Genomic DNA, 25,136 nt, shown 5'->3' on the forward strand with positions numbered 1-25,136 from the left:
AAAATAGTTTACCTTTCATAGAATTCTGCAAACTTATCAGAGGATGTGCAGTGTAACTATGTCTGATCCATATATAGTGAACTGGGGACATGACATAGTCTTCATTCAGATCATACTCCATCATTTTGCCTGAAAGAGCCAGGTTGTTGAAATAGAATTTCTCATTTATTCACATACATACACACACACACACACACACACACAGAAGAGCACACACACACACATAAATGTGTGTATATATATGCACACACAAATCACACAAATATATATATATTTTAATCTCTCTCTCTATATGTGTGTGTACACACACACACACACACATGTTTCTTTTTCCTTTCAGTTGCTTAATCCTTGCACACATGTAGCAAAGTGATGACACTGCTGCCTGATGTAGTTGCCTCTTCCAGGTGGTGCTGGGCATCTCAGTGCCAATCCTGATTTTGTAAGTTAGATACAAATGTGCCATGTGAGCACTGTTGCTGCAGTGAACTGTTCAGATAGTCTGCAGAACTGTTCAGATAGTCTTCGCTTGGTTTGATTTGCTTTCTTCATATGTTTAAATACTATCAGACCCATAAGTTAGTTTTAGAAATGAAATATTTCTGCATAAGATTTTAAAGATTTCTTAATTCTACTTAACTGTGGTTAAAATTATGGTTAAAATTATATCACCAGTCTATATTTTTTTGCTATGCTTTTAAAAATATCATTTCCTTTCTCTTCAGATGAATTTTCTCTTTAGATATGGCTGAGTATTGATTGTTCCTAATGTCAATAACTATAGCTACAAAGTCCTTATGTGTTTCTTCGTTTTTGTTTTTGGTCAAATACACAGAGTTGAGTCAACTGTGGTCCTTGTTCATGGCCCACTAGGTCACAGGTTGGCTTGGCTCAAGCCTCTCTTCTGTTTCATCTAATTTTCTCACTTGGTCCCTAAGCTCCTCTCTCATTCTCTTGCCCCATAGACATCTGCTGTAACATACTTAATGTGTATTCTTACAATTCTTCTCATCAATATAATATATACAATCACATATACGTGTAATAATTTATACAGTTGACCCTTGAACAACACAGGTTTGAATTGTGTGGGTCTACTTATCCATGGATTTTTTTCAAGAAATGTTACACCAAGTGTGCCTGTCTCTGCTGCCACCCCTTCCACCTCCTCCACCTCTTCTGCCTCTGACATCCTCGAGACAGCAAGACCAACCCCTCTTCTTCTTCCTTCTTCTCAGCCTACTCAGTGTGAAGATGATGAAGATGAAGACCTTTATGATGATCCACTTCCACTTAAAGGATAGTAAATATGTCTTATCTTTGTTATTATTTTCTCAATAACATTTTCTTCTCTCTAGCTTACTTTACTTTAAAAATACAGTATATAATACATACAATACACAAAATGTGTGTTAATCAACTGTATATGTTATCGGTAGGGCCTCTGGTCAACAGTAGGCTATTAGTAGTTAAATTTGGGGGAGTCAAAAGTTATAACCTGATTGTCCACTGTGTAGAAGGGGCGGTGCTCATAACCTCATGTTATTCAAGGGTCAATTGTACATGTAGGTTTAAATTTATATCTATACAGTTGGCCCTCTGTATCTGTGGTTTCTGCATCTGTGGAAGGGCCAATTGTAGTACACCATTTTATAGAATGGACTTGAGTATCTGCAGGAAGTCCTGAAACCAATCTCCTGCAAATAAGAAGAGCTGACTGTATATCTACACAGACTTAAAGTTAAGTACAGTAGCCCATGCTTATCCTAGGGGGATAACAGTTTTCCATGACCCCCAGTGGATGCCTGAAACTGTGGATAATAGTGAACTGTGTGTATATACTATATTTGTTCATATACATATATACCTATGCTAAAGTTTAATTTATAAATTAGGCACATTAAGAGATTAAAAATAGCTAATATACTATTAAAATAACTAAAATAACACAATTATAACTATAAGCCAGCACCACTACTCTTGTGCTTTGGGGTCATTATTAAGTAAAAAAAGGGTTGCCTGAACAGAAGCACTGGGATACCATGACGATAGATCTGATAACCAGGACAGCTACCAAGAGACTCACAGGCAGGGAGCATCTGCAGTGTGGACATGCTGGACAAAGGAGGATTCATGTCCCACATGGGCTGGAGTAGGACAGGGTGAGATTTCACCCACTAAACAGAACAGTGCACCATGTAAAACTTAGGAATTGTTCATGTCTGGGATTTCCTATTTAATATTTTTGGACTGCAGAAACAAACTGTGGATAAGAGAGGGACTACTGTATATCCCTGGGACAATATAGTATTGTTTCAAAATTTATATAAATGATTGTGTGCTATAAATATCATTTCATTTCTTTTAAAAAAGTAAGAATTAGGTTTATGAGCTATTTCTATATATGTATTGCTAAATGTAAATCTGCTCATGAGTTCTGACTTTGTACTCATTTTGTGCACCTGTGATATTTTCCCATTCCTTAGAGGTAGATACTCTGTTTTTTTGTTTTTTTTTTTTCCAACCATAAAGAATGCTTCTATAAACATTCCTGTACAATAGGACCTGTGGATCGGTGAGACTAAATATTCAGCAGAAAAACTGCTGGGTTGTGGGGCTTGTATCCTTTTCCTTTTTAGGAAAGATTTAGAAAAGGCTTCCTTAATAAAGCCTTTTCCATCTGACTTTTGACTGATGAATGAACGCATGCTCATTTACGTTTTGGGATGACCTGGAATCTTGTTCCTTGCTTAGGGTTCAAAATCAGGTTAACAGATGTCTTGGAAAGAAAAAAAGTGGTCCTATTGTTCCCCTTTACATAATCTAATTAGGTGACAGTATATATATTTTTTACTTTTTAAAACCCAGGAATAAAATTGAGGAGGCTTTATATTCAACTGTGTAAAGTATTTATCCTAGTATTGTAATCAGTAGGTCTGTTTTTACAAGAACAGTGCCTATTTTTGAGGATTCTGCATTTACCTAGATGACTAGTAAAATAACTTCAGCGATATGATTAGCCATTTGAATACATTTTTTTACTATATTGCCCACTATGGGCAAAAGAGTAAATAGTAGACAACAAAAAGTGTCCAGAGGGAACAATTGTGCCTTTTGTGTGTGTGTGAGCATCTGCCTGAGCTCTTCATTTTCTGGTTTGCTTGTTCTTGTCAGAATTTCTTCCATATTCTTTTTATCTCCCAAACCAATAAGTAATTTGAAACAAGTGCTTCAGAAAGTAAATTAAAATGATGTTTGGTGAATAATATTATTTGCCGAATACTTTTGTCAGGCCCCATTGCCTGAAGAGTCCCCATTTCAGTGAGTCCCAGACTATGTTGCACAGCATCTTTTGTTTACTGGAAACATAAACCTTGTACACCCAGGTAGAGGGCTCCATTTATGTGGGAAAAGCAGTTATTAGACAGCTAAACTGAGAATCTCTGATTGATTTCTTATGGGGAATCATATAAACTTCTAAAATTACTTTAAGTGCTATTTCCTTTCATATTTTATTTTCCTGTCTTTCCTAGTATATCTGCAATGAAAATCAGGAAGAACTATAATAAAAAATGATTATAAAGGAAAATGTGTTGTTTAGCTTGGTCATGAGAAAGCTGTTATATGGCTATTTAGATAAAATCTCAATGACCAGTTCTTAATTTAGAGGATTTGGTTAGAATTCCAAACAACATTTGTTGTTTCTTCTATGTAATAGAGGAAAAAAGTTAGCTCTCAGGCATTCTGCTTTACCACAGCTGTACTGATAACCCTCTGCCTTAACTTTAGTGGATAGAAACAGTGATTTCTTTTTCTATTTCCATTATAAATTCTCTTAGTGTATTTTTTAAAAATTTGCTGATAGTAACACTGATTTAATTGAACCCCCTTTTTACAAAACTAAGTATTTCATCAGATTTCACAGCAATAACAGGAACCAAATTCTTGAACTTTTAGTGTATGCCTTCTTTTTACCAACCCCTAACACTCCATTTGGAATTGAAGAGTCCTTTCTGGCTTGTGTTGGGCTGGGCATGGTTATTAATTCATTAGGGGAGGGTGGATGCACTCTTAGGCTCTTCTGCCTTTCTTTGGTCCTGAGAGCCATGGAGAGAGAGGAGGAGGGGTGGGGCGGGGGGGCGGGGAGAGTGAAGGGAAGAGGGAGACAGGGAGACAAAGCCTGAGAGGGAGACAATGACATTAGAGGTGACACCTAGCTATCATGAGCTTCCTAAGACTGAGGGGAAGAATAATGAAGGGTTTCCCTGCCTTCTACAGCCCGAGGACAACCCTATGGCCACAGCCCCTTTTCTAATCCCATTTTCTGTGTGCTGCGTGTCATAATCTGTAAGGCACTGGTTCCAACGGAAAACACTAAATCCAAACAGTGACTGGGTCTTGTATTTATTTGCACTTTAAAACTACAATGTGCAGGAAAACTGACTCAAAAAAAAAAAAAAGAAAAGAAAAAAAAAAAAAGAAAAAGAAAGGGAGAGGAACAGCAGCAGCACAGCACCATAAGTTTGTTGACATCGAAAGGGAGTCACTGGACCCAGCGAGCCTCACATTTTAGTTCTCTCATTGACAGTGGCATTTTATCAATTAGAGAAAAGTGTGTTGTCTGTTTAAACAACTTTTCATAAAAATCTCCCTCCTTTGGAATATCTTTGTTTCATGCAGTGTCGGACCCTGTGAAAGTAGTTGTCCTAGTGTCTGGCTGACCCTAAGTCCCCCCAGTGTCTGCAGGACCTTGCAAGGCTAGAGTAAAGTGACTCTCAGTGGGAATGGGGTCGGACAGTTTTCCTAGAGGTAGGGACCTGGGAGGCAGCATGTGAAAAACAGGGTTATATTCTGCATGTTATATTGTACATGAAGGTAAAGGTAAAAATCAGTAAGAAGAATCTGTATATGGAGCCCATTGTCATAGCCCCTTACCAGCTTTCCTCAACTAGCCGGGTGAGTAGAAGTCATTGGATTAAATTATTTTATCGTTTTGTAAGGAGGGAGTTAGTTGATGGTTGAAAAGTGTGGACAGTCTGTGGGCGTATCCTGAAGGTATGAATAGAATTTGTAAACCTCCTGGGAGTTAGAAGCAAAGAAGGTTGGATATGAACTAGGGTAAGAAGATGATTCATGACTGCACCAGTAAGGAGGGAGGAACAAATCAGGGGGACTGGAAACCAGGCAGATTTCTGGGAATAGCATTGGTGTCTGACTGCCTGTTAAAGAGCGTTCCAGGCAGGCCTTAAAGAGAAACTCTTGGAAAGAGTATAATCCGTCCATTTTACAAATACTGATTAATCATTATGGCTGTAAATATCTCACTAATGTAGAAAAATGGTGATTATCGTTGAAAAAAATTATTACTTAGATCTTTAGTCATTAGAATTCTATGGACAAAATGTTCACTATTTTACTCCTTTTTCATAGTTTGGGCATTAGAGGCATGTTAAGAATTTAGAACACAATTTCATTAAGAAATTGTATTTACTTTTTGCAAATATAAAAAACACCTTGTTTTGAGCTAGTTTGCATAACTAGAAATAGATTGTGACAGGGTATTAATATACACTACTTTTTAATAAAGAAATTTAATTTAAACAATATAAAAAACTGCTGTAGAACATGCTTTTAAGTGAACATTTAATTTAGCTTTTAACATTCTTCTTATTCCACAAACCTTCTTTCATTTGCTTGTGGATAAGTTGGGGATACCTAATTTCTTTGTTTGTTCACTCTCTAGGGCTACAAATTTACTACATGTAATTATGCAACAATTCCAAAAGAAAATATTTGGTTATCTTTTGGTTTAATAAAATTTATTGGTTGAAGATTAGCGAGTTGGTTTAAAAACCCACAAATGCACATTAAACATTTTTCAGTAATTATGCCTCTTGGAGCAGTAATAGAAGTCCTCCACTTAAAAAAGTATGGAATAAGAATATGGAGGAAAATAATCTGCTGATCCAACCAGTGAGCATCTAATACTTTGTACAAAAAGGCTGTTTGGCTGTTAGAATTTTATATGTGTATTTTCTGATTCCTGAAGTTTAGGTATTATTAGAAATGGCTATCATTAGAACCAGCTATCAACTTGGAGGGAGTATGATGAGCTATCCTTAAAAAACGTTTTAAAATCAGCATTTTTTTCACTTAGATTATAATTAGGCATTCATATCTAATAGAATTTGCTAGTTCCCATTAGAATATAATGATTTTTACCCTTTTCTATCTGGTAGTTATTCATAAAGAAAACAAAAGTATTACAGAAAGACCATTTCAGGTCATTTATCATTGTGTGTGTTTAATGGAATTTTGGCTCATTTAGTATATTCTCATTTTGGAAGAATTAATGGATACCAGTGGATAAAAATGCAAATCATTTGTGCTTGACTAAGCTAATTTCTTATTTTTAAAATGATAATATTCTAATAAGGTTTCAAGTCACTTCATTTCAGAATAATATGAATACTGTTAATAGGCATAATTTTATAATTTCTGGTACATTATGGATACAGAATTTGGTTGCATTTCAATGTCATCCCTAACTAGCTGTATAATGTTGGACAATTCACTAAATATTGTCAGACTTCAGATTCCTTATCTAAATTGAGAATAGGGAAGAGGAATTCCAAGGTCTTTTTCTAATTCTAAAATTTCATGATATAGAAAGAAAGTACATGAACTTAACTGAATGTCTATGTAGAAAATCAGAATTACTTTGATAGGGTAATAAAATTAAATTGAACATTAATTTTGTTTTCAGACATTCAGAAATGTTGTTGAGAAAAAAGTTGAGATATCTTTTCAGTGATTCTGACCATTTCATCTGGTCTGAGTTCATATGACCTGATAGTTGCCTACTACATAGTAGCTTGCAGTAACTTATAAAATAACATCACAATTTTATTAGTTAGCAATCTATTGGTTATTGGTTGCAAAGTGCCTAAACTCCAACTCAAATGACCTTATGCAAAACATGGACAAATTACTGAAATATTGACTACTATCCAAAAATAGATGTAGCTTCAGGTATAGGTAGGTTCAGGGTTTCAAATGATGCCCAGAGGGCTTTGTTTCTCTCTCAGCCCCATTTTCCTATTGGCTTAATTTTCAGGCAGGCCACTTCTCAATATGGTAGGAAAGGAATCCCCAAGGATATATCCTTCTTAATTTTGATCAAAGAAAGACTCTCTCACAGCTAGCTTACATCAAATCTGATCAAATACTTGGCCTTTATGAGGTAATGCTCTCATCTAATTGTCATGATTGAGGTGGGGATAGAACATTCTCTTTGGCCAGGTGTGAGTCACATGATCACCATGGCAGGTGGATTCATCCTACCTAAACCATAGGGAATAGACTCTCCAAAAGAAAAATGAATTCTACTATTAGAAGTGAGGTGGGCAGGCTGGGTGCGGTGGCTCACACCTGTAATCGCAGCACTTTGGGAGGCTGAGGTGGGTGGATCGCCTGAGGTCCGAAGTTCGAGACCAGCCTGGCCAACATGGTGAAACCCCATCTCTATTAAAAATATAAAAAATTAGCTGGGAATGGAGGCAGACACCTGTAATCCCAGCTACTTGGGAGGCTGAGGCAGGAGAATCGCTTGAACCTGGGCGGCAGAGGTTGCAGTGAGCCTAGATTGCACCATTGCACTCTAACCTGGGCAACAAGAGCAAAACTCTGTCTCAAAAAAAAAAAAAAAAAAAAAAAAAAAAAAAAAGTGAGGTGGACATGCTGAAAAGACACAATTAAATAGCAAATCTAACACAGGGCCTCAGATTTGAAGAGTTTTTTTGCAGTTGAAAAATTAGAGCCAAAGAGACAATTTGTCAACACCTAGGGAGAAAAAAAGCAACAACCTGCTGTTGAAAGGCTTCAACTTTTTCTTTAGACCATTCAATCAGGCAAATGTCAAGGCCCTTCCCGAACTAATTTAAAATTGATCTGCCCAAGGATTCAGAAACTTTGCTTTATTCATGCATTTATTTCATTCTTTTAATAATTTATAGTGGTGAAGCTCCAAGGTGTTCAAGATGGGTACCTCAATTTTCTTGGTTGCTAACACTAATATGTTGTTGCAAGTATTTCTGCTCCATTCCCATTTTATGTAATAAAGAATATAATTTGATATGATAGGAATGGTTTGGTTTAAACTGTACACTCTTAAGTGACTTCTGCCTATTTTTCCCAGGCAAGACAATAGTCAAGCAAAATTATTTTATTGCCAAACATTTATAAACTAATGATTAACTGTTTATATGTTCACATTCTAATCTAGTTAGAAGGAGGTGTGAAAAGAGTCTAGGAAAATGCTGGAAATCTTAAATACATTTTAACCTTGCTTTCTTTTAATTCTCACCATACAATTTGATACTTGAAAAAGCTATGAGGAATGAGAGAACAGAGTGAAAATGTGTAGATGGGAGTTGGAAGTAGAAATAATCCTCACATAGTGAGTGTTCTACTCACAGAATTAACCCTAGTGTACAGCAAATACCAGGAATATATTCAGTCCATACTGTATGTCTTGCATTAAAAAAAAATTCTTTGCTGATTTTTAAAATTAAATGAGGTAGTGATTTTGTTCTGAACCTTTTTGATGTGAAAAAAATGAAAGTAATAGGGTTTTTCCCTCCAAAAACATTTTAAATCATGGAATTTTAAATGATGTCACTGTACATTTTTAGATTACAAAAAGTTATTGAATTTAATCAATTATACAGAGCGAAGGCAAATTCAAGGGAGTTTCAATAGCTTTCTGGACAATGACATCACAAGTCAGGCTTCCAGTAAGGCAAATTGAAGGCCAACAATCAATAGCACACTGTGGGCAATAGGTAGGAACTGTAACTTGGAGTTTTAATTGCTACTTTGCTCTAGGTCATGCCTCACAGTTTCATCTAAATCTCTAGTGTAAAGAATCCCTTGTCCTCTTCTTGTTGCATTTGATCACCTAAAGGAAAGAAGGCTATGCTCCTCAGGGAAATAACTGAGCACTGTGAATCAATCTCTCTTCCTCACTCTTACTCTCATTGTAGCTCAATTTCTCTTCTGTGAAATCTAATTTTAGTGTAAATGTATCAAATCAAATGCAAAAAGAAAAGAGATCAGAATTGGTGTCCATTTGTCTGACCCTCATTTTTTCTTTCAATGTAAAGTTTTTAACCAGGAAGAGAAAAAGAGTTGATTTAATCAGACCCGTTTTAAATTTCTGTGTAGAAAAGGGAAAACCTAGTGGAAATGAAAGTTTGGAAAGCACCAGGATATGTTTGGCCCCAACCTCTGCTACTGAGTAAAAACTATGATTTTGAGTAAGTCTTGGATTCTCCACTTGGTAGTCTACATTGTTTTAACCATAATATTTTGATTATGTAGACTCCAAGTGGGAATGGAAATGAGCCCAAAGACTGTTGCATTCTAGCACAGAAGGGGATGCATACGTAAATAACACATCTAATGTTAGGTAGAATGTGATAGCTTGTTATAATAAAAATTGTTATGTTGACATGCTTTGGGTGTTCATAGTGAGGAGAGATTATTTCAGTTGGAATGTGGGAAAGGGGACAGCAAACGATTAAAAATGAAAAGATATATACCCAGTAATGGGATGGCTGGGTCATATGGTACATCTAGTTCTAGATCCTTGAGGAATCGCCATACTGTTTTCCATAATGGTTGAACTAGTTTACAATCCCACCAACAGTGTAAAAGTGTTCCTATTTCTCCACATCCTCTCCAGCACCTGTTGTTTCCTGATGCACACGTATGTTTATTGCAGCACTATTCACAATAGCAAAGACTTGGAATCAACCCAAATGTCCATCAGTGACAGATTGGATTAAGAAAATGTGGCACATATACACCATGGAATACTATGCAGCCATCAAAAAGGATGAGTTTGCGTCCTTTGTAGGGACATGGATGCAGCTGGAAACCATCATTCTTAGCAAACTATCACAAGAACAGAAAACCAAACACCGCATGTTCTCACTCATAGGTGGGAACTGAACAATGAGATCACTTGGACTCAGGAAGGGGAACATCACACACAGGGGCCTATCATGGGGAGGGGGGAGGGGGGAGGGATTGCATTGGGAGTTATACCTGATGTAAATGATGAGTTGATGGGTGCAGCACACCAACATGGCACAAGTATACATATGTAACAAACCTGCACGTTATGCACATGTACCCTACAACTTAAAGTATAATAATAATAAATAAATAAATAAATAAATAAATAAATGAAAAGATAAAGACATTCAAGAAACTGATGACCTTTGAGTGAAACTTTGACAATCAAAAAGGACTTAAAGAATACATTAAAATTTCAAAAGCTATTTAAGATTTCAGAGATGATGGGATGTAAGAAAAAAAATGTAGTATAATACAACTAATATGAATCTAGTTAAATTAATTAAAATTATTCCTAAACATCTTCATAGCAGCTATATATGTTAATTATATAAAGCTGAGTAAAGCTGTAACTTTCTATGTGTGTGTATCTGTGTGGGTGGATATGGGTTTCAGAAGCCATAGTTCAGAGTTCATAGTTCAGAGTTCATTTCAGTTTTATATTGATGAGGAATTTTAACCTCTGCTTGTTCCAACTTTTTGCTGATTAACACTTCAGCCACCCTGGTCTCCTACTCTTTGAGGTGAAGCAAGCCAATATTAGGAAACTACATTCACCTTGGAAGGTGTATACATGAGGATATGTTTTTTTTCTAATTTTACTTTAAGTTCTGGGATACATGTGCAGAACGTGCAGATTTGTTACATAGGTATACATGTCCCATGGTGGTTTGCTGCACCTATCAACCTGTCATCTAGGTTTTAAGCCCTGCATGCATTAGGTATTTGTCCGAATGCTTTCCCTCCCCTTGCTCCTATCTGCTACAGACCCTGGTGTGTGACACTTCCCCACTGTGTCCATGTGCTCTCATTGTTCAACTCTCACTTATTAGTGAGAACATGTAGTGTTTGGTTTTCTGTTCCTGTGTTAGTTTGCTGAGAATGATGGTTTCCAGTTTCATCCATGTCCCTGCAAAGGACATGAACTCATTCTTTTTTATGGCTGCATAGTATTACATGGTGTATATGTGCCACAATTTCTTTATCCAGTCTATCATTGATGGGCATTTGGGTTGGTTCCAAATCTTTGCTATTGTAAATAGTTCTGCAATAAACATACGTGTGCATGTCTCTTTATAGTAGAATGATTTATAATCCTTTGGGTATATATTCACTAACAGAATTGGTAGGTCAAACGGTATTTCTGGTTCTAGATCCTTGAGGAATTGCCACTCTGTCTTCCACAATGGTTGAACTAATTTACACTCCCACCAACAGTGTAAAAGAGTTCCTATTTTGACATAAGGATATTTTTAACCACATGGCACATGAACCACTGATTTAGTTAAGCTGATCTCTTTGAGATACTATTTTGTAAGTGATTTAATATTCCGATTGGGATCATATATCATAGATACCAAACTACAGAGAATTCCTCTCCTTTATTTTGACCCCCAAGAAAAATCACATTTTGTCGTAATAAAATTTTGTGCGTCCTAAAAGGTTGAAGTTTGGTTTAAAAGTTACAAGTCACGGATTTTACAAAAATGTCAAATGAACTAAGCAAATGGATTAATCATTTTCTTAACTGGGGCAAACAAATAAATAAATACATCACAGTCCTGGAATATATCAAGGGTGACTAATTTGCTGGCTGCTTTTGAAAGAACAAATAAGGTTCAAATTTGTAGTAAGGGAAAAAAGTGATGTTGTTAAGTTTAATTAACTAGACTTTAATTCATTATGCTATTGGAATTTCATTTGAACAATGTGATAATGAGCGGGTAATGACAACTCTGAAAAGGAATAGTGAGTGAAAAGTGCACTGGATTATAGCCCGATAGCTTTGAGATACCTTGGCATAGACAGCTGTGAGGTAGCTAAGTTCAGAGGGGCATAGGTTGGAGTCATGCCCACAGTCCCAACTGAGGCTACATATATGGACAAGTTGTTCTTTTGGATTCTCACTTTTCTTACATGCAGACTGGGGGAAATAGTAACTATTACCTGGGGTTGTTTAAGGATAAATGAAACAGAGCATGTAAAATGCCAGGCATATAACTGACACTCTATAATTTACAGGTTTTATTATTGCTGCTATGTATTATTTTCAAAAGGAGTTTTGAGATCATCTTGGATTTCCAGAACATTTGTTGATACTAAACTAAAACCAGAAAAAGTTCGGGAAAGACAGTGCTACCAAGAAGTCTACAAAATCTTCCTCATTTCTGGTGATGGCGCGAACTGGAATATCTCTTTTTGAAAATGATTTAGCAATTTTATATCTATTGTAGTAGATCTATTGTAAAATTGCTGCAGTGCAAGAATGCTCTATTTTAGAGTATTGTAAGAGAACAAGGTGATCAGAAAAGTGCTTTTGATGGTCCAGTGGGACAAAGGGAGCCCAGAGGAATCAGGAAACATCTCTTTGGTAAACACTGGAAAAAATGAGAGAAGACAGAGAGAGAGAGAGAGAGAGAGAGAGAGAGAGACACGGACGGGGGTGGGGAGGGAGAGAGAGAGAGAAATGCCAGTCTTCATGGAATTAAACCTTTGTTCTCACTCTTAGCCTGTTTTGACAGCATGACCTAACTACATGCAGAAGGTGGCAGACAAAGCAGATGGTGGTGCAGGCAGCTGGGCTGCTGGCAGGTGGAAACTGGGAGCAACTAATTCCGTGGTAAAGATTTTTCAAACTGAATCTTGGTCCAGTGTCCAGCATTCCACGGGAAAGGGGTGAAAATACACCCTGACGAAAACCCATCCAGAGTCAGCACATTTGAGAAGTTCCACTGTGAGGTAAGGACCAGTAGACAGCACTGACCTCAAGGAGTCACCTGAGCAGGTATGATTAGGTTTCCTAGGCTATGCCCTCCTGAATTTTCCATGCCTGGGTGCCTTCCACACACCTGTATGAGCTGTATACCATCTAGCCTTTCTGTTACCTACACTTCTTATCAACACTTTTTGGTGTGAGAGTTTGTCCTTTATTGTAAATATATTAGTGAGACCTAAAAGGTTGGAGTTTGGTTTAAAACTTGTAAGTCATGGATTTTATAAACGAACTAGGCAAATGGATTAACCATTACTTAAGTGGGACAAAAATAAATAAATAATACATCGTAGTCCTGGAGTAGTATCAAAGGTAACTAATTTGCTGGCTGCTTTTGAAAAAAAGTAAGAACTAAATTTGTAGTAAGGAAAAATAATGGTGCAGTTGAGTTTAATTAAAATATTGAAAAAAGCTAGGACAAGGTGTATACCATCTACCCATATTACATGAAACTATCTGGGAGAATGCAGAGAAACACACAGAGATCAAGGTGCTGGAGTAACTGATCTAGAAGATGTCCACACGTTTTTTTTTGTTGTTGTTGTTGCAGTAGTCTTGGATCACACTACTCAATTCTGGAAAGGATCCAGAAATCCATAAAGGAGTTAAAAAGATAAGCATTTGTTTAAGTAAAGATTTACTTAATAAATAATAAATAGAACACTTAAATGTTTAATTAAATTAATAGAATATTGTGCTTCTAATAAAAATTATACATGTGAAAAGGCAATATTATTTAATGTTATATAGGAAAAAGAGGGTACAATATTTGATGTATATGATAATTACAATATGAAAAACAAAGTAACGTTTATTTAAAGAGAATATACAAAAACAGTGAAGGGAATATACAAAAATAGGATAATGCTTATATTAGGTGACATGCTTATGGGATATTATTTCTATGTTAATTTTAAAATAAAACAAGAACTGATTTATGTAGAGCTTTTTCTTTTAAGAGAAACTCTATTATGTGTGCATCTTTTGAGAATTGGAAAGACAAAAAAAAGAAATTGGTATTTTATTGTGTATAACTCTATTATGTGTGCATCTTTTGAGAGCTGGAAAGACAAAAAGAAGAAATTGGTATTTTATTGTGTATATGATAATCTCTTTAGATGAAGTTCTCAAGGGTGGGATTTATTTTAAAGTGAATTATAATTAAATAAAAAACTAAATATAGTCCCATAACTTTAAAATTAAAAGTAGAAATTTTAAAAATGAACTTCAAGGTATATGAAAGTTAACCACCTTACCATCACATCAACTAGATGTATTTATTTGTGTCACAGTATAAACAGAAATTAAAGATATTGGAGATGCAAAATATTCCTCATCTAATATTTCTTTGGGAATTTTTCACCTCTGCCCCCTTCTGTGTTTCTGGGAATATAAAAACTATTTTGGCATTGTTTACTGTGTTGGTCTTCCACTCCTGAATTATTAAAACAGAAAATGGTAGAAAAAGGTGTCAAAAGATCATGTTTCTTCGGGAATATCCACTAGCTCTTAAGGGAAGTATATTTTCTAAGTCAAAAGGTTAGAAATATTCAAACAGAGAGAAAAATCTGGAGGCTGATACCCATGGTTATGGAAGGGAATATTTTATCATTCGGACCAGATTTTTTTGTTCTCACTTTTCACATATAATATCATGAAAAGTCCTTCTCTGTTCAAACTACTTTTTCTTTGATGTCTTTGATAGTTTTCCAAACAACTAAGAGAACAGTTTTTTTCTTTTTGTGAAGAAGCTAAGGACCCTGTCCCCTAATCCAGTTAAAAGTATAAGGAAACTAAATAAATAATTAGACACCAGACCTAAGAATTTGCCTAAATTAGGCTTGCCAAGAATCATAAAAACCTTGCCTTTCCTTCTAGTTCTTCTTTCTTTATATTGGCCTATTTCCTAACAGACTATAACCTCTGATATGTCTCATAAGGTAATTAATGTGGAAGTTCCCTTTAATTGGAAGTGATGATTTTAGACTAAAAGACCCTTGAAATGCATTTAAAATCAGGACATTGGATTCATTCCTTTTTAAAAATTGACATTTGAATATATCTATTCTATTGAGAATATTTCTTAGTTTTTCCATTCCTGTCTTCTGACTTAATGGGGAAGTACATTCATAAATATTTAGAGATAGATGCGTTATTTGCACACAAACTTTAAAAAATGTTAACCTATAAATAAATGCATTCAAACTTGTAAAAGCATGCATACTTCATGGAATACTATGTCAAGCCTATTTTCAATAATTCAAATACTTCAAGGCAGCCATCTGACAAAACTCAGGTCAAAACATTTTTTTGAAAATGGAAAATATGTTGGTGTATTTCAATGCTAGTTTCTTCCATGAAATTAAACAGTGCCCAAATCCAATCATACAGTGGGTTTTATGAAATAATGTAATATACCCTTTTTTACTTTTTATTATCAGTATTTATTTTCTTTATTGGAATCTGTTTTAAGAGTGATTGAGGGGGCGGAGCAAGATGGCCAAATAGGAACAGCTCCAGTCTCCAACTCCCAGCGCGAGCGAGATTTACTTCTAAATCACAGAAGACCGGTGATTTCTGCATTTTCAACTGAGGTACTGGGTTCATCTCACTGGGGAGTGCCGGACAATCGGTGCTGGTCAGCTGCTGCAGCCCGACCAGCGAGAGCTGAAGCAGGGCAAGGCATTGCCTCACCTGGGAAGCGCAAGGGGGAAGGGAATCCCTTTTCCTAGCCAGGGGAACTGAGACACACAACACCTGGAAAATCGGGTAACTCCCACCCCAATACTGCGCTTTGAGCAAACAGGCACACCAGGAGATCATATCCCACACCTGGCCGGGAGGGTCCCACGCCCACGGAGCCTCCCTCATTGCTAGCACAGCAGTCTGTGATCTACCGGCAAGGCAGCAGCGAGGCTGGGGGAGGGGCGCCCGCCATTGCTGAGGCTTAAGTAGGTAAACAAAGCTGCTGGGAAGCTCGAACTGGGTGGAGCTCACAGCAGCTCAAGGAAACCTGCCTGTCTCTGTAGACTCCACCTCTGGGGACAGGGCACAGTAAATAATAACAAACACAGCAGAAGCCTCTGCAGACGCAAACGACTCTGTCTGACAGCTTTGAAGAGAGCAGTGGATCTCCCAACACGGAGGTTGAGATCTGAGAAGGGACAGACTCCCTGCTCAAGTGGGTCCCTGACCCCTGAGTAGCCTAACTGGGAGACATCCCCCACTAGGGGCAGTCTGACACCCCACACCTCACAGGGTGGAGTACACCCCTGAGAGGAAGCTTCCAAAGCAAGAATCAGACAGGTACACTCGCTGTTCAGAAATATTCTATCTTCTGCAGCCTCTGCTGCTGATACCCAGGCAAACAGGGTCTGGAGTGGACCTCAAGCAATCTCCAACACACCTACAGCTGAGGGTCCTGACTGTTAGAAGGAAAACTATCAAACAGGAAGGACACCTACACCAAAACCCCATCAGTACATCACCATCATCAAAGACCAGAGGCAGATAAAACCACAAAGATGGGGAAAAAGTAGGGCAGAAAAGCTGGAAATTCAAAAAATAAGAGCGCATCTCCCCCGGCAAAGGAGCGCAGCTCATCGCCAGCAACGGATCAAAGCTGGACGGAGAATGACTTTGACGAGATGAGAGAAGAAGGCTTCAGTCCATCAAATTTCTCAGAGCTAAAAGAGGAATTACGTACCCAGCGCAAAGAAACTAAAAATCTTGAAAAAAAAGTGGAAGAATTGATGGCTAGAGTAATTAATGCAGAGAAGGTCCTAAACGAAATGAAGGAGATGAAAACCATGACACGAGAAATACGTGACAAATGCACAAGCTTCAGTAACCGACTCGATCAACTGGAAGAAAGAGTATCTGCGACTGAGGATCAAATGAATGAAATGAAGCAAGAAGAGAAACCAAAAGAAAAAAGAAGAAAAAGAAATGAACAAAGCCTGCAAGAAGTATGGGATTATGTAAAAAGACCAAATCTGCGTCTGATTGGGGTGCCTGAAAGTGAGGGGGAAAATGGAACCAAGTTGGAAAACACTCTTCAGGATATCATCCAGGAGAACTTCCCCAACCTAGTAGGGCAGGCCAACATTCAAATCCAGGAAACACAGAGAATTCCACAAAGATACTCCTCGAGAAGAGCAACTCCAAGACACATAATTGCCAGATTCACCAAAGTTGAAATGAAGGAAAAAATCTTAAGGGCAGCCAGAGAGAAAGGTCGGGTTACCCACAAAGGGAAGCCCATCAGACTAACAGCAGATCTCTTGGCAGAAACTCTCCAAGCCAGAAGAGAGTGGGGGCCAATATTCAACATTCTTAAAGAAAAGAATTTTCAACCCAGAATTTCATATCCAGCCAAACTAAGTTTCATAAGTGAAGGAGAAATAAAATCCTTTACAGATAAGCAAATGCTTAGAGATTTTGTCACCACTAGGCCTGCCTTACAAGAGACCCTGAAGGAAGCACTAAACATGGAAAGGAACAACCGGAACCAGCCATTGCAAAAACATGCCAAAATGTAAAGACCATCGAGGCTAGGAAGAAACTGCATCAACTAACGAGCAAAATAACCAGTTAATATCATAATGGCAGGATCAAGTTCACACATAACAATCTTAACCTTAAATGTAAATGGACTAAATGCTCCAATTAAAAGACACAGACTGGCAAACTGGATAAAGAGTCAAGACCCATCAGTCTGCTGTATTCAGGAGACCCATCTCACACGCAGAGACATACATAGGCTCAAAATAAAGGGATGGAGGAAGATTTACCAAGCAAATGGAGAACAAAAAAAAGCGGGGGTTGCAATACTAGTCTCTGATAAAACAGACTTTAAACCATCAAAGATCAAAAGAGACAAAGAAGGCCATTACATAATGGTAAAGGGATCAATTCAACAGGAAGAGCTAACTATCCTAAATATATATGCACCCAATACAGGAGCACCCAGATTCATAAAGCAAGTCCTTAGAGACTTACAAAGAGACTTAGACTCCCATACAATAATAATGGGAGACTTCAACACTCCACTGTCAACATTAGACAGATCAACGAGACAGAAAGTTAACAAGGATATCCAGGAATTGAACTCATCTCTGCAGCAAGCAGACCTAATAGACATCTATAGAACTCTCCACCCCAAATCAACAGAATATACATTCTTCTCAGCACCACATCGTACTTACTCCAAAATTGACCACGTAATTGGAAGTAAAGCACTCCTCAGCAAATGTACAAGAACAGAAATTATAACAAACTGTCTCTCAGACCACAGTGCAATCAAACTAGAACTCAGGACTAAGAAACTCAATCAAAACCGCTCAACTACATGGAAACTGAACAACCTGCTCCTGAATGACTACTGGGTACATAACGAAATGAAGGCAGAAATAAAGGTGTTCTTTGAAACCAATGAGAACAAAGATACAACATACCAGAATCTCTGGGACACATTTAAAGCAGTGTGTAGAGGGAAATTTATAGCACTAAATGCCCACAAGAGAAAGCAGGAAAGATCTAAAATTGACACTCTAACATCGCAATTAAAAGAACTAGAGAAGCAAGAGCAAACACATTCGAAAGCTAGCAGAAGGCAAGAAATAACTAAGATCAGAGCAGAACTGAAGGAGATAGAGACACAAAAAACCCTCCAAAAAATCAATGAATCCAGGAGTTGGTTTTTTGAAAAGATCAACAAAATTGACAGACCACTAGCAAGACTAATAAAGAAGAAAAGAGAGAAGAATCAAATCGACGCAATTAAAAATGATAAAGGGGATATCACCACCGACCCCACAGAAATACAAACTACCGTCAGAGAATACTTTAAACACCTCTACGCAAATAAACTGGAAAATCTAGAAGAAATGGATAATTTCCTGAACACTTACACTCTTCCAAGACTAAACCAGGAAGAAGTTGAATCCCTGAATAGACCAATAGCAGGCTCTGAAATTGAGGCAATAATTAATAGCCTACCAACCAAAAAAAGTCCAGGACCAGATGGATTCACAGCTGAATTCTACCAGAGGTACAAGGAGGAGTTGGTACCATTCCTTCTGAAACTATTCCAATCAATAGAAAAAGAGGGAATCCTCCCTAACTCATTTTATGAGGCCAACATCATCCTGATACCAAAGCCTGGCAGAGACACAACTAAAAAAGAGAATTTTAGACCAATATCCCTGATGAACATCGATGCAAAAATCCTCAATAAAATACTGGCAAACCAGATCCAGCAGCACATCAAAAAGCTTATCCACCATGATCAAGTGGGCTTCATCCCTGGGATGCAAGGCTGGTTCAACATTTGCAAATCAATAAACATAATCCAGCATATAAACAGAACCAAAGACAAGAACCACATGATTATCTCAATAGATGCAGAAAAGGCTTTTGACAAAATTCAACAGCCCTTCATGCTAAAAACGCTCAATAAATTCGGTATTGATGGAATGTACCTCAAAATAATAAGAGCTATTTATGACAAACCCACAGCCAGTATCATACTGAATGGGCAAAAACTGGAAAAATTCCCTTTGAAAACTGGCACAAGACAGGGATGCCCTCTCTCACCACTCCTATTCAACATAGTGTTGGAAGTTCTGGCTAGGGCAATTAGGCAAGAGAAAGAAATCAAGGGTATTCAGTTAGGAAAAGAAGAAGTCAAATTGTCCCTGTTTGCAGATGACATGATTGTATATTTAGAAAACCCCATTGTCTCAGCCCAAAATCTCCTTAAGCTGATAAGCAACTTCAGCAAAGTCTCAGGATACAAAATTAATGTGCAAAAATCACAAGCATTCTTATACACCAGTAACAGACAAACAGAGAGCCAAATCAGGAATGAACTTCCATTCACAATTGCTTCAAAGAGAATCAAATACCTAGGAATCCAACTTCCAAGGGATGTAAAGGACCTCTTCAAGGAGAACTACAAACCACTGCTCAGTGAAATAAAAGAGGACACAAACAAATGGAAGAACATACCATGCTCATGGATAGGAAGAATCAATATCGTGAAAATGGCCATACTGCCCAAGGTAATTTATAGATTCAATGCCATCCCCATCAAGCTACCAATGAGTTTCTTCACAGAATTGGAAAAAACTGCTTTAAAGTTCATATGGAACCAAAAAAGAGCCCACATCTCCAAGACAATCCTAAGTCAAAAGAACAAAGCTGGAGGCATCATGCTACCTGACTTCAAACTATACTACAAGGCTACAGTAACCAAAACAGCATGGTACTGGTACCAAAACAGAGATATAGACCAATGGAACAGAACAGAGTCCTCAGAAATAATACCACACATCTACAGCCATCTGATCTTTGACAAACCTGAGAGAAACAAGAAATGGGGAAAGGATTCCCTATTCAATAAATGGTGCTGGGAAAATTGGCTAGCCATAAGTAGAAAGCTGAAACTGGATCCTTTCCTTACTCCTTATACGAAAATTAATTCAAGATGGATTAGAGACTTAAATGTTAGACCTAATACCATAAAAATCCTAGAGGAAAACCTAGGTAGTACCATTCAGGACATAGGCATGGGCAAAGACTTCATGTCTAAAACACCAAAAGCAACAGCAGCAAAAGCCAAAATTGACAAATGGGATCTAATTAAACTAAAGAGCTTCTGCACAGCAAAAAAAACTACCATCAGAGTGAACAGGCAACCTACAGAATGGGAGAAAATTTTTGCAATCTACTCATCTGACAAAGGGCTAATATCCAGAACCTACAAAGAACTCAAACAAATTTACAAGAAAAAAACAAACAACCCCATCAAAAAGTGGGCAAAGGATATGAACAGACATTTCTCAAAAGAAGACATTCATACAGCCAACAGACACATGAAAAAATGCTCATCATCACTGGCCATCAGAGAAATGCAAATCAAAACCACAATGAGATATCATCTCACACCAGTTAGAATGGCGATCATTAAAAAGTCAGGAAACAACAGGTGCTGGAGAGGATGTGGAGAAATAGGAACACTTTTACACTGTTGGTGGGATTGTAAACTAGTTCAACCATTATGGAAAACAGTATGGCAATTCCTCAAGGATCTAGAACTAGATGTACCATATGACCCAGCCATCCCATTACTGGGTATATACCCAAAGGATTATAAATTATGCTGCTATAAAGACACATGCACACGTATGTTTATTGCGGCACTATTCACAATAGCAAAGACTTGGAATCAACCCAAATGTCCATCAGTGACAGATTGGATTAAGAAAATGTGGCACATATACACCATGGAATACTATGCAGCCATCAAAAAGGATGAGTTTGTGTCCTTTGTAGGGACATGGATGCAGCTGGAAACCATCATTCTTAGCAAACTATCACAAGAACATAAAACCAAACACCGCATGTTCTCACTCATAGGTGGGAACTGAACAATGAGATCACTTGGACTCAGGAAGGGGAACATCACACACCGGGGCCTATCATGGGGAGGGGGTAGTGGGGAGGGATTGCATTGGGAGTTATACCTGATGTAAATGACGAGTTGATGGGTGCAGCACACCAACATGGCACAAGTATACATATGTAACAAACCTGCACGTTATGCACATGTACCCTACAACTTAAAGTATAATAATAATAAATAAATTTAAAAAAAAAAAAGAGTGATTGATTGGATTATGTTTATTGCCAGCTAAAACTTGCATTTTCTTTGTCTACTAGTGGAGAACCAATAGAAAGAGGCAGTGGCAATGCTAATGTGAACTGAGTCAATATTAGTCTTTTGATCAATTAGAGTATATTTATGTATATAATTTTTGAAAACTACTTGCAAGCTAAACTAGTAGGAAAAAATGAATAGATTTTATTTCAATGGAAGCAAACTACCACACCTATCCTTGAACTATTCTTTGGTCTGCCTTCAAAGCATGTGAAGTTTGGTTGAAAGAAAGAAAAATAATTGGTTTGCTCTGAATCGAAACTTAAGTAGGGTTGAGGAAATGGAATGGTTGCTGCTGAGAACAGAGTTTCAGTGGATTGACTACTGTCCTAAATTATCTAATAAATACAGTCTACACAGTCATAGATTTAACCATGTTTATTCTATTGGATGAAAAAGATCAGGCCCCTCTTTCCAAACTCCTCTGCATTTAAAACCTTCTGGTTTGATCCCATTCCGGAGTAAGGAAGTCTTTAGTCTATTTTGGGTTTTAGGAAGGAACCCATTAATCCAAAATAGTTTATCATACTTGCAGTGTGTAAAAATTTATTTGACACTAAGGAAGTTAAATTTCTAAGGTCTCTGGCTTAGAGCAAACTCTTCATGCAGGTTACAGTTTAACGTCACACCACCTAAGAGATGAAGTTACCTATTTGTGCACAAATTATGAAATTCATACATAATAGAAACTGAAGTTGTCTAAACTTCTTGGAATCAAGGATGAATTGAATGTTCCCCCCCCCTCCCCATTCACTCTATTGCTGTCCATGGACTTTTTAGACTTGCAGTGCCATTTTTAATTTGAAAGTTCAGGTCGATTCAACTAAATGTATCAAGAGCCTGTTTGCTTTGTGCCGTATGTGCCAGGTACTCTGCTGGATACTCCTGGTGGTTTGTAAGTGATAGCCAGGAATCCTTGGCAGAGACTCAAGAGCCGACAGCAGCCTTCTGAATTGAATTGAAATTATTTTATATTGAATTTCGGCAGACAGGGAAATTTTTTATTCAGGAGATTTCTCTTGTGTAGTTTTCTCATAGTTAAAATATCACATGATCTTATTATTGCAGAACAACATGCTTTCAGTTATGAGCTGGTTTCCTTATGAACATACAATATTCTTTTCTCTTATTGGTACAAGATGTTTCAACCCTAAGAATGTCTTGATTTGCATTTCTAGTTGCCGTAATTGGGTTGTTTTTCATTGTTACAGTAGATTCCAAGGAAAATCCACGTACTGGGTGAGCCAAAGGCAAACTGGGGTACTTTATTTTTTAAAACCAAAGGCTCTCATCTCCTAGTTAGTTCTTGGTTGTTTGTTGACTAGTAACTGAGTTGTAGGTCCAGCCCCTTGTTGTTATAAGGCTAAATTTTATGCTTAAATATTTCACAAAGTGCATCATAAATAGTAATTAGACTTACCTTGTCATTGATACATATAAACCTCTGGGAAGAAAAGTGTTCAGTGCATAATTAGTATCTAATACATGTTTCCTGTTATTATTACTGAACCCCCTTCACTTTGTGGTTGATTATGGCCCTTGTGGGCATGTTTCTCACCATAGAATATAGGCACTATCAAATATGTGGTTTTGTTCACTGACTTATCCAAAACACCTAGTAGAGTGCCTACCAGAGTAGGTACTCTGTAATTTTTTTAAATGAATAATAGATTGGTCTCAATCAGGCTGCCCGCCTGCCATCCCAGCCTTTGACTTCAACTTGACCCCAATAGGTTTGCAGCTATAATGAGTGATCAAACACAATCCAGACAAATGCTGTTAACACTCTCCTGTGTTATTAGGTGCTGTGATGGCAAAGATATCACTTATTTGACTGAAAGTCATGGTCAAGGGAACTCCTGGACTTGAGTGCAGAGAGAGCGTGAAAGCTATACTCCTGATAGGAATTTTAATGAAGTCTTCCATTTTGGTTTCTATTGGCTACATTTTATTAAAGCTCTTTGTTTCTGGGTACTTTACATTACAGATATTGTCTTGGAGGGGAAATTATAAACAAAGGGATTATATATTACATGTCTTTGTTATAATTGATAAAAGGATCTATATAAAATAAATATATATAATACATAATAAACAAAGGGATATTATATATAATACAAATATATATTATATATTATAAACAAAGTGATATATAATCTATAACTTAAATATACAATTATTAAGTTCATAATTAATGTATTTATTATTTCATAAATAATATATCAAATGCAAAAAATGAAGTTTATATATATTTATTTTAATCCTACCTGGTATTAAGATGATAAATTTTAAAAATGAAATTAAATATACATATTTAAGTTGATGTGTCTATATATATTTAAGTTCCTTTTTAAAATTTATCATTTTAATACCAAGTAGTTGAAACTTAGAGATAATGACAAAATATTAAAGGTTTTAATACATCTGAAGTCTGTTCCAAAGCAAAACTGGGAGCAATTATCTTCTAATTGTGGCAAATGAAGAGAAAAGTCATTTCAGGACAGATTTGTTTTTCAGTTTAAGGTGAAAACAGTTTTCTGGCTCATAGAGCATATGCCTTCTTGCAGCCCTTCAGGAATTGACTTGTTGAATGTGGAGAGGCTAGCACAGTTAATTTGGCTTGCCACATAAAAATAGAAATCTCCTGTTTTCTTTGTGGTGCTTCTCAGCAGACCATGTTTCAGTTAGATTATTTTTTTAATTCTAGTTTTCTCAAAGGTTTCCAAATTCTAGTCACTCTTGAGATTTATATTGCCTCTAAAGTCTAAGAATTTTTAGATTTGTTCAGTGTTAAAAATAAATGCTGGATTTATTTCATGACTTCGTATAGTCCCCTGTGATTTTTTCTACTGTTATACATTTACCAATTACTGTCCCCGCTTTTAAGTAAAGTTTTCATTTATGACTCAATGGATTAGCATTATTACAATTTTATTGTGTTTCGTACATTTGCTTCCATTCACCATCCCTTAACTAGTTTTTATTTGTGTTAATCACTAACTTTATTTTATTATTATTATTATTATTATTTAGAGATGGGGTTTCACTGTGTCACCCAGGCTGGAGTGCAATGGCGCTATCATAGTTCACTGCAGTCTTTAACTCCTGGGGTCAAGTGATCCTGTCACCTTAGTCTCCTGAGTAACTGGGACTGCAAGTACATGCCACAACACCTAATTTTTTTAAAAAGTTTTTAAGAGATAGGGTCTCACTGTATTGCCCAGACTAGTCTAAAATTCCTGACTTCAAGTGATCCTCCTGCCTCAGCCTTCTAAGTAGTTGGAATTGCAGGTGTGAGCCACCATGCCTGGCTTCACTAACTTTGACCAAAGTCATTAGGATGGCTGGATTTGTCATTTTAATTTTTATTCTGAAAATTTAAATCTTCCCATGTCCCTAGGACAGTGAAGTGAAATCTGGCCTCATCTCTTGAGTAGCTTATATTTAAACATATGTTTCAAGGTATGATGTGTTGGCCTTGCTGAGTTTACCTAGAATTAA

General features: G+C 36.9%; 1 long non-coding RNA gene across 1 annotated transcript in view; it reads left to right on the top strand.

Annotated features, from left to right (window-relative positions):
• Window positions 1-2,075: 2,075 nt before the first annotated feature.
• The window catches only part of LOC105463437 (uncharacterized), a 34,652-nt gene continuing 11,591 nt past the window's right edge, over window positions 2,076-25,136 (top strand). The window contains exons 1-2 of the long non-coding RNA XR_976324.2: window positions 2,076-2,162; window positions 12,650-12,879. This is a non-coding gene — a long non-coding RNA (uncharacterized lncRNA). The remainder of the gene's footprint in view (window positions 2,163-12,649; window positions 12,880-25,136) is intronic.

The sequence above is a fragment of the Macaca nemestrina genome, chromosome 3 (genome assembly GCF_043159975.1).
Source record: "Macaca nemestrina isolate mMacNem1 chromosome 3, mMacNem.hap1, whole genome shotgun sequence".
Lineage (NCBI taxonomy): Eukaryota > Metazoa > Chordata > Mammalia > Primates > Cercopithecidae > Macaca > Macaca nemestrina.